Source organism: Triturus cristatus, chromosome 10 (genome assembly GCF_964204655.1).
Source record: "Triturus cristatus chromosome 10, aTriCri1.1, whole genome shotgun sequence".
Lineage (NCBI taxonomy): Eukaryota > Metazoa > Chordata > Amphibia > Caudata > Salamandridae > Triturus > Triturus cristatus.
Genome location: NC_140593.1, coordinates 1,138,401,672 through 1,138,416,061, shown reverse-complemented (window position 1 = coordinate 1,138,416,061; position 14,390 = coordinate 1,138,401,672). Strand labels below are relative to the sequence as shown.

The window sequence follows — 14,390 nt, the reverse complement described above, 5'->3', positions numbered from 1 at the left end:
TCCTGATAACTACCAATTTATACACTTAAATAGGGAAGGGAAAATAGGGGGTGGCATTGCAATTGCCTTCCAGAAACATTTTAAAGTGAATTGGGTGTTCTCGATTCAAAATGAATAGCTGGAATTAGGAATCTTCAAGGTTATCGAATCCTCTACCAACTCCTGGCATGGTGCTCTACTGTATCGACCTCCTGGAGCTAAAGCCAACTTTGCGGATCTCCTAGTGGAACTCATAGCATTGCATGTAATGGCTTCCAATACTTTTCTTCTCCTTGGAGATTTTAATTTTCACGCTGGAGATCACTCTAACTCAGAGGTTGATAAATTGTTTGTCGCACTGAACTCGATTGGTCTGACTCAGCGTGTGGTGGGCTCCACTCAGCAAGCTGGCCATCTATTGGATCTAATATTTTCTAATGACGACCACTTGAAGTGTGCCCCCCCCTTTCTCTGACTTGGTGTGACCATTCATTAATCTCATTCTCCTCTAATAAGGCCTGGGAAAAAAAGGGTGAGCCTCAGAAGAGAGTACCCCTGGGACAATACAGAATGTGGCGAAATCTGTCTATAGAGGCTTTTAACAACGCCTTCTCGCCTCCTGGGGGAAATAACTCTTACGATACCTCCAAAAAATTGGAATATCTGAATATTGCTCTCTGTAGTGCCTTTGATGCAGTTATTCCATCTAAACAGAGCACAGGTACAAGGCGAACCTCCAACCCCTGGTACACAGAGGACCTTAAAAAGGAAAGAGCCAATTGTAGGCGTCTGGAGAGACTCTGGCGGTCTATTAAGGAATGTCAATCCAGACTTCTATTTAGACGATCTCTGGCCATTTATCATCTAAATTTGAAAGAAGCGAGACGTACCTCAATCATAACACAAATAGAACAAGCTAGCAATTCCTCGAAAGTATTATTCTCCATAGTCAAAGACTTTACATCTCCCCGAGTGTGTGCACAACCATCTATTGAATCTCAGAATCTCTGATCCATTATCATTGTTCTTTAGGGATAAGATATCCACAATTTATAACAACTTCCCTCCAGAGACCCCTTTAACTTTAGATCTGCTGTCTAACCCCATGGTGGAAGCATCAACAGCAAAGGAGGCCTGTCTGGAGCAGTTCGCACTGGTTACGAAGGAAGAAGTTATAAATGGCCTTGCTAAAGCAAAATCAGGGTCCCCAAAGGATTTATGTCCCCCAAAAACTATGGCTCTTATAGCCATTAGCTGCGCTCCAACTATTAGAGATATCTTTAATTCCTCCTTAACCACGGGCACCATCCCTACTGCTTGGCAAGAGGCAACTGTCCGGCCTACCTTGAAGAAACCCTCAGCTGACCCGACTATTCTTTCCAACTATCACCCTATATCCCTACTACCATTATTGGGTAAACAACTTGAAGGCATTGTAAATAAACAACTTTGCTTCTATCTTGAACAGAATGGTATTTTAGACCCCTCACAATCAGGCTTTCGGAAAAGGTTTCAGTACAGAAACTGCGGTACTGGCAGTAACTGACTCACTTAGACAGACAGTTGATGCAGGGGGCTCAGTGATTCTGATTCTTCTAGATCTCTCCGCGGCTTTTGATACCATCTCGCACAAAAAGCTGGCGGAGAGACTAGTCGATGGGGGCATCAAAGGAACGGCTTTGAAGTGGTTAATACACTTCTTGTCTGAAAGATCTCAAATAATTACGGTGGGGCCTTACTCCTCGCCAAAAATGCCGTTAAAGAGGGGTGTTCCGCAGGGCTCCTGTTTGAGTCCGACCCTCTTTAACATTTATAGGTCTCCTCTGGCGAAGATAGTTGAACCGCTGGGCTTCGATATCTCATATGCAGATGATACGCAGCTCATGTTCTCTATGGGAAATGATTTAGAGAATGAGAAAATCCGTTTTGCTAACGGCCTAAAGACTATATATGATTGGATGACGGCCAATTATCTTCAATTAAACCCAGATAAATCAGAGATCATGCTACTAGGCAGAGCAGCGGAGGTCTGGACAAATGATTGGTGGCCCACTCAATTAGGTGTGGCCCCCACTCCTAAGGCTTCACTCAATGATCTGGGAATAAAAATCGATAGGGCTCTGTCGATGAAAGAACATATCATCAACACATCTGCCACATGTTACTACTGTCTACGGCTTCTGAGGAAAATTCTTCCTTTTATACCTACTAACCATCGTAGGACCTTAGTTCAGGCTTTGGTCACCAGCCGGTTGGACTATGGCAATGCCCTGATGGCAGAAGTAGGCATGACCCTCTTAGCCAAATTACAGGTTGTTCAGAATACTGCGGCAAGGATGATTTTAAACCAACCTGCAGGAACTCCTTCCTTATCGTTACTTAGAGAACTACATTGGCTATCGGTGAAAAAGAGATCTTTTTTTAAGATCTGCTGCTTCACCTACATCGCATACAACAATAGAGGGCCTATCTATCTACAAAAAAAATTGTTTCAATATTCTCCTTCAAGGCACCTTGGATCAAGCTCCCTGGGCCTATTACTAGTCCCTCGCTTTCGTCTCTCCCGAACGGGAGGCAGATCTTTCTCATATCTGGCCCCAAAATATTGGAACCAGCTTCCTTACACTCTACAATCCATCCCCAGATACGAGCTATTTAAGAAAAAACTGAAAACCCTTTTATTCTGATTCTTCTGCTAGTTCCCCCTGCTGACCTGCTATTTTTGGATATTAGTCTATTATGCAGCGCCGAGATGCCCCAGGGTGATTTGAGCGCTTTACAAACCAAATAACATAACACAACATGTACGCTACCAGCATTGCAATGATTCAAGGCCTTACAAGCCCAAACAATGCACGCTGCAACGGCCTCAAACACCAAAACAATGTACACTACCAGCATTGCAACAATCCAAGGCCTTACATGTCCAAATAATGCATACTGTACGGGCCTCGAATACCACAACAATGTACACTACCAGCATTGCAACGATCCAAAGCCTTACATGTCCAATGCACGCTGCAAGGGCATCAAAAACCACAACAATGTACACTACCAGCATTGAACAATCCAAGGCCTAACATGTCCAATGCACGCTGCAAGAGCCTCAAATATCACAACAATGTACACTACCAGCATTGGAACAACCCAAGGCCTAACATGTCCAATGTACGCTGCAAGAGCCTCAAATAATGCAACAATGTACACTACCAGCATTGGAACGATCCACGGCCTAACATGTCCAATGTACGCTGCAAGAGCCTCAAATATCACAACAATGTACACTACCAGCATTGGAACAACCCAAGGCCTAACATGTCCAATGTACGCTGAAAGAACCTCAAATAATGCAACAATGTACACTGCCAGGATTGCAACGACCCAAAGCCGTACACGTCCAAACAATGCATGCTGCAAGGGCCTCAAATATCACAACAATGTAGGCCACCAGCATTGCAATGACCCAAGGCCGTACACGTCCAAACAATGCACGCTGCAATGACCTCAAATATCACAACAATGTACACTACCAGCATTGCAACGACCCAAGGCCGTACACGTCCAAACAATGCACCCTGCAAGGGCCTCAAATACCACAACAATGTACACTACCAGCATTGCAACGACCCAAGGCCGTACACATCCAAACAATGCACGCTGCAACGGCCTCAAATATCACAACAATGTATACTCACAGTGCCACAAATACCACAGCAGATATTGCTGCTAGGCCACAAACAAACACACACTCCATGCTGCCAGTATCACAAATGTTCATATACCACCATAGACAGCCACCACTGCAAAGTTACCAATAGAGTATGGACCCAGCCGCACACATATCTAAATATAGTGTACTGCCTGCACCGAAGACATCCAGACACTTTATACTACCAGCATTGCAAATATGGTGCACTGCCTACACCAGAGACATCCAGGCACTGTATACTCCCAGCATTACAAATATTGCGCACAGCCTGCACTGCAGACATCTAGTCACTATATACTACCAGCGTTACAAATATTGTATAGTGCCTGCACCAGATACATCCAGATGTTGCATACTACCAGCATTATAATTATTGTATACTGCCTCCTCTGAAGATATCCAGACACTGTATACTACCAGTATTTCAAATACTGTATAGTGCCTGCACCAGAGACATCAAGACACTGTATACTACCAGCATTATAAATATTGTATACTGCCAGGGACTGTATGCTCTAAGCAGTGTTTAAAGGCAGACTAACTATTGCCGCAGTTTATGCTGCCCAGACCCTCTAAAGTCCCAGCACTGCGTACAGCTGAGCCACTAGCAGCCAGCACTCACACAGCTGAGCCACCAGCAGCCAGCACTGCACACAGCTGAGCCACCAGCAGTCAGCTGGCTGCACACAGCTGAGCCACCAGCAGCCAGCACTGCACACAGCTGAGCCACCAGCAGCCAGTACTGCACACAGCTGAGCCACCAGCAGCCAGTACTGCACACAGCTGAGCCACCAGCAGCCAGCACTGCACAGCTGAGCCACCAGCAGCCAGCACTGCACACAGCTGAGCCGCCAGCACTGCACACAGCTGAGCCACCAGCAGCCAGCACTGCACACTGCCAGAACAACAAGTGTCCAGCCAGAGGACATATCTGGCGCCACAATTATCCCAGCTGTGCATGAGTCCAGTTCTACAAATATAAAATCGCTATTGTTGAAAACTCCCCCAAACCACTGAGCCCCATATGCCCTGGCACGGCGGACTGACAGCGGTGAACATTCACTCACTGGACTCTCCCAGCCAGCTGCTGCCCCAGCACTGCGGCGGTCAGCCACCCAAACGGGCTGCAACCTCCCTAAGAAGGGGCCACCCCATAAACACAGCCCCAGCGTCCCAAGGACCGCAGCACTGCAACCCACAAACCACGTCAAGAATCAAAAGCAATGGGCGCCCACCGGGCTTTCGAGGCGCTACACTGTCAACACCACAGGTGCTGTACATTAACAGAGATGTATTATTTCAAAGCTTTGTTCTGCCAGGTTCAAAAGTGCCACAGCACTGCAGGTATTACAGATATCCAGACACTGCACACTGCCAGATCCACACAGATCCAAGCACAGTGAGCTGCCAGGTTCACAAGTATCAAAGCACTGTCTACTTTCAGATCCAGGGATATCCTAGCACTGCACGCTGCCGTTTTAGAAGTGTCTAAGCACCATCTACTGCCTGGTTCACAAATACCCCAGCAGTGTGAGCTGCCAGTTTACAAGTATCTGATCCACAAATATCACAGCACTGTAAGCTGTCAGTATCACAAGTATCTGATCCACGAATACCCCAACACTGTAAGCTGTCAGTATCACAAGTATCTGATCCACGAATACCCCAGCATTGTAAGCTGCCAGTTTCACAAGTATCTGATCCACAAATACCCCAGCAGTGTAAGCTGCTAGTTTCACAAGTACCCGATCCACAAATACCCCAGCACTGTAAGCTGTCAGTATCACAAGTACCCGATGCACAAATACCCCAGCACTGCAAGCTGTCAGTTTCACAAGTACCTAAGCACTATGTAGTGTCAGATCCACAAATATATCAGAATTTTGCAAACTTAGTTGCACACGTATCCTCGTACTGTCTACCAAACTGCCCTACAATGTGAAAGCCACAAATATCGCAGCTTCTCAAACTTCCTTCGCCATTTATATCTCAGGCCTGCGCACAAGCATCACAAAAAATATCCAAGTATTGGGTAATAAATATGTGAGTGCCACAATTAACCCAGCACTGTACAGCCAAAGTGGGTAGAAGAGCCGGCACTGCCAAGGCAATGGACATGTTCAACACTGACCCGCACTATGTCAATCTCCTCTACACAGCCAGGCATATCCGCAATACACTACTTCAGTCCCCAAAATATCCCAGCACTACACCTTTGTGTAGCCCAAACTCCATGTATGCTGCCACCATCCCAGATATCTGTGCACTGCACGTGTCAGTTCCACAAATATCCGAGCACTGCATGTGTCAGCTCCACACATATCCGAGCACTGCACGTGTCAGCTCCACACATATCCGTGCACTGCATGTCAGCTCCACACATATCCGTGCACTGCATGTGTCAGCTCCACACATATCCGAGCACTGCATGTGTCAGCTCCACACATATCCGAGCACTGCACGTGTCAGCTCCACAAATATCCGAGCACTGCACGTGTCAGCTCCACAAATATCCGAGCACTGCACGTGTCAGCTTCACAAATATCCGAGCACTGCACGTGTCAGCTCCACAAATAGCCGAGCACTGCACGTGTCCAGCTTCACAAATATCCGAGCACTGCATGTGTCAGCTCCACACATATCCAAGCACTGCATGTGTCAGCTCCACACATATCCAAGCACTGCACGTGTCAGCTTCACAAATATCCGAGCACTGCATGTGTCAGCTTCACAAATATCCGAGCACTGCACGTGTCAGCTTCACAAATATCCGAGCACTGCACGTGTCAGCTTCACAAATAGCCGAGCACTGCATGTGTCAGCTCCACAAATAGCCGAGCACTGCACGTGTCAGCTCCACAAATATCCGAGCACTGCACGTGTCAGCTCCACAAATATCCGAGCACTACACGCGTCAGCTCCACAAATATCCGAGCACACCGACAGGGCCACAGTTGTCGCAGGACTGTGCACTGTCATCACCACAGTTTATGGTCAGCACCATAAATTACTAAGCACTACATGTCAGCACTGTTGCTATGACAGCACTGTACACAAACCGCCAGCACCACTAATCTCGAGTACTATATTCTGCCAGCTTCATGCGCATTCCAGCGCCGTACACTGCCAGCACCAAGTACCGTTTACCGCCAGTGTCACAAACACCGAGTACTGTATACCGCCAGCACCACATGTATTCCACCTCTGTACTGCACTATGGATATCATGAATATCTGCGCAGTGAATGCTACAGTGCCATAAATAAACAACACTGTATAGTGCCAATGTCATCAATTACTTAACAGTGAACGCTGCAAGCATTACAAATATCCCAGCACTGCACAGTGCAAGCATTACAAATATCCCAGCACTACACATTACAGCACTGTACAGTGCCAGCATTACAAATGTCCAAGCACTACGCATATTACAGCACTGTACAGTGCCAGCACTGCACATATTACAGCACTGTACAGTGCCAGCATTACAAATATCCCAACACTACACATATTACAGCACTGTACAGTGCCAGCATCACAAATATCCCAACACTACACGTATTACAGACCTGTAAAGCCCCAGCACTGCACATATTACAGCACTCTACAGTGCCAGCATTACAACTATGCCAACACTACACATATTACAGCACTGTACAGTGCCAGCATTACAACTATCCCAACACTACACATATTACAGCACTGCACAGTGCCAGCATTACAAATATCTCAACACTACACATATTACAGCACTATACAATGCCAGCATTACAAATATCCCAACACTACACATATTACAGCACTGTAAAGTCCCAGCACTACAGATATTACAGCACTGTACGGTGCCAGCATTACAAATATCCCAACACTGCACATATTACAGCACTGTCCACTCCCAGCACATATTACAGCACTGTACAGTGCCAGCATTACAAATACCCCAACACTGCACATATTACAGCCCTGTACAGTGCCAGCATTACAAATATCCCAACACTACACATATTACAGACATGTAAAGCCCCAGCACTGCACACATTACAGCACTGTACAGTCCCAGCACTGCACATATTACAGCACTGTACAGTGACAGAATTACAAATACCCCAACACTGCACATATTACAGCACTGCACAGTGCCAGCATTACAAATACCCCAACACTGCACATATTACAGCACTGTACAGTGCCAGCATTACAACTATCCCAACACTACACATATTACAGCACTGCACAGTGTCAGCATTACAACTATCCCAACACTACACATATTACAGCACTGCACAGTGCCAGCATTACAAATATCCCAACACTACACATATTACAGCACTGTACAATGCCAGCATTACAAATATCCCAACACTACACACATTACAGCACTGTAAAGTCCCAGCACTACACATATTACAGCACTGTACAGTGCCAGCATTACAAATATCCCAACACAGCACATATTACAGCACTGTACAGTCCCAGCACTGCACATATTACAGCACTGTACAGTGCCAGCATTACAAATACCCTAGCACTGCACATATGACAGCACTGTAGAGTGCCAGCATTACAAATATCCCAACACTGCACATATTAGTGCACTGTACAGTGCCAGCATTACAAATGTCCCAACACTGCACATATTACAGCAATGTACAGTCCCAGCACTGCATATATTACAGCACTGTACAGTGCCAGCATTACAAATATCCCAACACTGCACATATTACTGTACGGTGCCAGCATTACAAATGTCCCAGCACTGCACACATTACAGCACTGTACAGTGCCAGCATTACAAATATCCCAGCACTGCACAGTGCAAGCATTACAAATACCCCAGCACTACACATATTACAGCACTGTACAGGGCCAGCATTACAAATATCCCAGCACTGCACAGTGCAAGCATTACAAATACCCCAGCACTACACATATTACAGCACTGTACAGTGCCAGCATTACAAATATCCCAGCACGATACTCTAAATACCCAACTATTATATGTCGCCAAAACCACACAAAATCATCATGGTAACAGGGGCGTAGTCAGGGTGTCCTGGACCCTAGAGCAAGGAAGGACACCGCCCACTTTGCCGCTGGTTGAACTGTGAAATACAGTAATAATCAGGGTTCAGTGGGCGTGTTAGGCCTCTGTGCCCCGGTGCCCCTGCACCTGCCGCACCCATGGAAGCTACGGCCTTGCACGGCATGCTGCCAGGCCCCAACACCGCAGCATTGTATGTGCTACAATTATCCCAGCACTGTGGAATGCCAGCACAATCAGTACATTGGATACATGTCTGTGCTACACTTACCCCTGCGCTGTACACTGATGGGTCACAATTATTCAACAGCGCAGAGTACAAGAGCCAAAATATTCCTGCAGTCACAAATACCCCGGATTGGTGCGCCCAGATCTACAAACCTCATCAATGCAAGCGGTCAGCTCATCAGACAACACAGGGATGATGCACACTGCCTTCCATCCAATACTATGGGCCGCCCTAGTGTCCCAGTGATGCGGTCTGCCTGTCCACCCCACAGGCCAGTACTGCACACCTGTATCTCTGCCGTCACCTCAGTAATGCCCCCTGTGACAAACCCAGGGTAGCAGCAGGGCAGCAACCTGTGCCGCCCTCCCCATAATAAACAGTGCTGCAACACACCAACGCTCCTGGCCCCTCACCAGTAAATCCTCCGATGTGGCAACCCGGGACCACCATCCCCTAAATAAACAGTGCTGCAACACACCAACGCTCCTGGCCCCTCACCAGTAAATCCTCCGATGTGGCAACCCTGGACCACTCCAATCTTTGAATTCTAAATCACATCAACCACCACCAAGCACTGCATGAGTCAATCTCTCAATGTACAGCACGGTATTAAATGACTATCCCACAGACCCGCACCACACCAGCCGCCCCAACTCTCCAGCACTTACTTGAACTAACAAACACCCCAATAATGCACCACTCTGGCCCACAACCCCTGAGCACTGTTGCATATAAACTCCAACATTCAATGCTGCACCATACCAGCCATGCAACATACTAACCTCAATACCACATACTGTACCATACTGCCCCACTACTGCACTATACGACTTAGCCCAACGTCCCTGCAATAAGCTCTACTAAACCCAAACACAAAAGCTGGGAACCAGAGGTCACTATGAGAAAAAAAAAAGTGATTCATATTATTCCTACATAATCCAGCACAACAAGCCCCAGCCTTACTCCTCTCAAACCCACAATAATCCTTAAAGACAGCCAGAAACCACACTCTACTAAACCCAAACATGCAGCACTGCAACAATTTAAATACTACACCTTACTAAAATCTAACCCACCCTGCACTACATTAACCCCAAAACACCCCTGAATCGCATCATGCTAACCACCAAAGCCTGAATTCTGGCATCCATTAACTTCACTGACTCGGCACTATGCCATGCCAAATCACCAACAGCCCAGCAGGGTAGCAAACCCCAATAACTCCGGACGGTAAAATACAGGGCCCAAATAACCAAGTACGAACCCGAACCAACCCTCAAATAACCCTTCTTTACACATCTGCAACCCCCAATTACCCAGCACTACACTATCACATTCTAAATAACCCCACATAGCACCACACCAACCCACAATGAACGCAACCTACGATGAACCATACAACCCCACAATAGTCCAGCACTGCACCACGCCAACAACTGAGTACTGCACCACTTCAAAACCCGAACACAAAACCCTTCAGGCCATAAAAACCCCACACAGCACCATCCCAATGCCAAATAACCCAGCACTGCACTACCACAACCCTTATAAACATTTACCAATAAATCAGCACTATCAGACTCGGTCCAAATAACTCAGCTTTGACCTATAGCAACTCCTAAATAACCCATTTTTGCACCGGATCAACCTCCACATTCTAAATAGCCCAGCACTGCACCACAGCGCCCACAAGGGACCAAAAATGCACCATACTAACACACAATATCTCAGCACTGCACCGACCTCTAATATCCAAGCAGTGCAGCACATCAACCACCAGTAACTGAGTACTGCACCAGCCTAATACCCCAACACAGCACCATCAAACCCACAATACCATAGCACAGCATTATACCAACCCCAAATAACCCAGCACTGCACCAACCCCCAATAACTGAGTACTGCACCGTCCTAATACCCCAACACAGCATCATCAAACCCACAATACCACAGCCCTTCCCTGTAGCAACCCTCAATAATTGAGTACTGTGTGTGCCCAATACCCCAGAAAAGTTCCCTCTCATCCACAATAACCCAACACAGCACCATACCACCCCTAAATGATGCAGCACTGCACCACACAACCCACAATGAAACTACAATGCACCATCTGCCAATTCATAATATGCCAGCAGTGCATTATACGCTAATGTCCAAGCAGTGAACTACAGCAACACCAATAACTGAGTACTGCACCATCCTACTAGCCTAACACAGCACTATCCAACCCACAATACCACAGCACAGCACCATACCACCCCCACATTACCCAGCACTGCTCTGTAGCAACCCCCAATAATCAATCACTACACAACAGAAACCCTGAATAGCCGAGTAATGCACCATCCTACTACTTGCGGTGTGCCACAGGGCTCCTCACTTTCCCCTCATCTATTCAACTTATGCCTCTTCCCCCTGATCTATGCTCTTAAAGAAAGTCTGCACCTTCAATTATGCGGATGAGTTCCAACTTGTGTTTTCTATCAGTAACTCTCCAGAATCCATCAACGAATTTCAGAGTACGATGCTGTTCATCCGTGAGTGGATGAACAGCAATCACCAGAAGCTAAATCCAGATAAGACAGAGGTGATCTTAACAGGGGGCTCTCTGAATCCCTGGAGTCCCCTCTTTTGGCCTAAGGAGCTGAGACAGTCCCCCACCCCCTCGGTCTCTGCCAAAACACTGGGGGTCATTATTAACAGCGACTTCACAATGAAGACTCAAATTGGCTCTGTGATCTCAACGTGTTTTTTCCAGTTGAGAAAAATAAGGAAAATCAGTAGGCTCCTTGTGCATGAAGCTAAAATACAGGTGGTTCTAGCTATGGTGATATCGCGTATGGATTATGCCAACTCTCTATACTTTGGCATTCCCGCTAATCTTGTCCACCGACTCCAACTGGTACAGCATCAGGCAGCAAGACTGATTCTGCAGGAAAATAGGCGTCAACATGTCACCCCTCTTATGAGGAAGTTGCACTGGCCCCCCATAATTCAGAGATGGGCCTTCAAGGTAGCATGTCTCATCTTTAAATCCCTGAACGGCAAGAGCCCCAAATTTGTTGACAGTATTATTGAAAGAAACACCCCGACCCGCAATCTGAGATCCGCCCACTTGCATCTTCTGGCCTCCCCGTCATTCAAGTTGAAGCGTCTAGGTGGAACACGGTTCTCCGTACTAGGCCCCAGATACTGGAATTCCTAGCCCTTAGAAATTGGATCCTTCACGCATCTCATGAGCTTTAGGAGACTTCTAACAACATGGCTATTTAGACAGGCATACGAGTAACGTCCAGGACTTTGGCATCCCTTAGAGTAGCGACAGGAAACCAATCTGGTGTACGTGCGCTGTTTATGTAATATATAACATAACATGACATCCTAGTACCAAAACACAGCACCATCCAGCCCTCAATAGCACATCCCAGCACCATACCAACCCCAAGTAACCCATCACTGCACAACAGCAGCCCCTAATAACTTGGTACTACACTTGCCCAGTACCCCAGAACAGCGCCCTCTCACCAATAATAACCCACCACAGCATACCAACCTCAAATAACCCAATCTTGCTCTATAAAAAAAACCAATAACCAATCACTACACAACCCCTACAAGCAATCACCAATAGCCCAGCACTGCCCTATTGCATCGTTCTATAATTCAGCACTACAGTACAGGAGCCTTCTCTCCTCCAAACACTGCAGCAGCCTCTCACTCACAGCAGCTGCCTACTCCGGGTGGGCTGAGCAGAGGTTGAGGTGCCCAGTGGGATGTCGTCCGATCCAGAGGTGCCCAGACAAAGAATGTATTTACCCACCCCTCCCTGTATAAAACCTGATAATATAACACGTGAATTTGTAAACGCGCAAATTCACCCAGAAGGGTATTTTGGCGTGCTAAATAACACATGTTTATTGTTACCCAATTCAGTGGTTCTCATTTTTTCGAACTCAGAAGGATGAAAGTCTCGCTGGGTTTTGAACCTGTGACCATGAGGTTGAACACAGTCCCCAACAGAGAGAGGCAGCTTTAGTCCACTAAGCCACCAGGCCCGGCATGAGGCATAAAGCTCTTTAGTAAAGAGCCCCCTGCACCATTGGAATTAGAGATGCCAATAGTCAACCAGTTCCCAATATCTGTCACTATTTGTTTACCTCGCTCCCTCATTAATATGGGTACGGTGCCACTATGTCCTCCACGCCCGTGAGTGGGTGTATATGTCTTTATCAACACACAAGAGAGGGAACCATTAGACAGCGGCCTACTGGCCCTGTCTCCTCCAAGCCATACTCCATGGCCCTCCATCCTGTCCCCGGCCTCGGTGGGCACTCTCGAGGCCCGTCTATACCGCCTGCACTCTTCCCCCAGTGCAGCGCCATCAGCAAGTTATACACACACCCACGGAGCCTCCTTCCATGGCTCGAGTGCGCCGAGGTAAATTACACCGCCCCGGGCCTGACCTGGTGAGTGAGGGCTCCCCAGCCGGCGACATGCCGCCCTCGGGCTGTGCCTGTTGCGCTCTCCAAGAACGCTCGACTGACACTGTCGGGTGGGTGGCGGGTGTTCCCCTCACCCCGTGCCCGCTTTAATGCGCAGTTTCTCAGGAGCGCCATCTAGCCCTCCCTCGCTGTGTCCCCCAGATGAAATGCGCTAAGATATATTCCACGCGCTGCAACTGGAGGGTCTCAGAGACCCACTTTGCCTCACCACAACCTACCCCCTCGGCGATTGGAGCGCGGCAGAGAGTGCCCTCCCCGGGGATCCCTTCAACCTCCACCGTTTCCCTTGACTGGCTCCCCACCCATGTACAAAACTAGCGCCGACTACCTCTTTCTAGGCGCTCCATGCTGCCGCAGCCCCACAACCACCAGCTCTCTCACTCCATCAAGTGTGAGCACGGTCTGAGTAATTAGTGCTGGGTGGTGTTCCCCGAGGGGCTCCCCCTCTATCCCAGCACCCACAGGTTCCCAGAATTTGAGACAGCTGCAGCGGGTGGGTGATGTACACTAGCCCCCCCCCCCCTGTCCCTCCAGGGTCTGACACCTGGAATTCGGGGCAGTCACTGCAGGTGTACATCTGCTCTAACCCCCGGGGCGGCCACACACTTCCTGTCCCGGTGACGCCCTCAGTGCGCCCTCCTCTAAACCAGGGTTCTCACCATATGAAGTCAGTAGGTTTAATGGGTACCCCCTCACACCCGACTCCAGCACCCCAAAATTCTCATCATATGAAGTCGGTGCAGTGACTTCATAAGCTTCACCTCTGGAGACCCCTCCTGCCTCTCGCCCTGCACCCTCAGGGTTCTCACCATAGGAAGTCAGTGTAGTAGGTGCAATTGGTAACACCCCCACACATACACATTCACCTTCAGTCATCCGCCCCTGCACCCCAAAGTACTCATCCTATGAAGTCGGTGCAGAAGGAGCGCCT

The 14,390-nt window shown here is 47.9% G+C and overlaps 1 protein-coding gene and 1 long non-coding RNA gene across 3 annotated transcripts in view; one reads left to right on the top strand and one right to left on the bottom strand.

Moving 5' to 3' along the window:
• The window catches only part of LOC146796757 (uncharacterized), an 82,527-nt gene that overhangs the window by 45,697 nt on the left and 22,440 nt on the right, over window positions 1–14,390 (top strand). The gene's annotated exons all lie outside the window — the stretch shown is intronic.
• PRKCB (protein kinase C beta) overlaps window positions 1–14,390 on the bottom strand; it is a 1,047,370-nt gene that overhangs the window by 1,032,122 nt on the left and 858 nt on the right. The window lies entirely within an intron of this gene.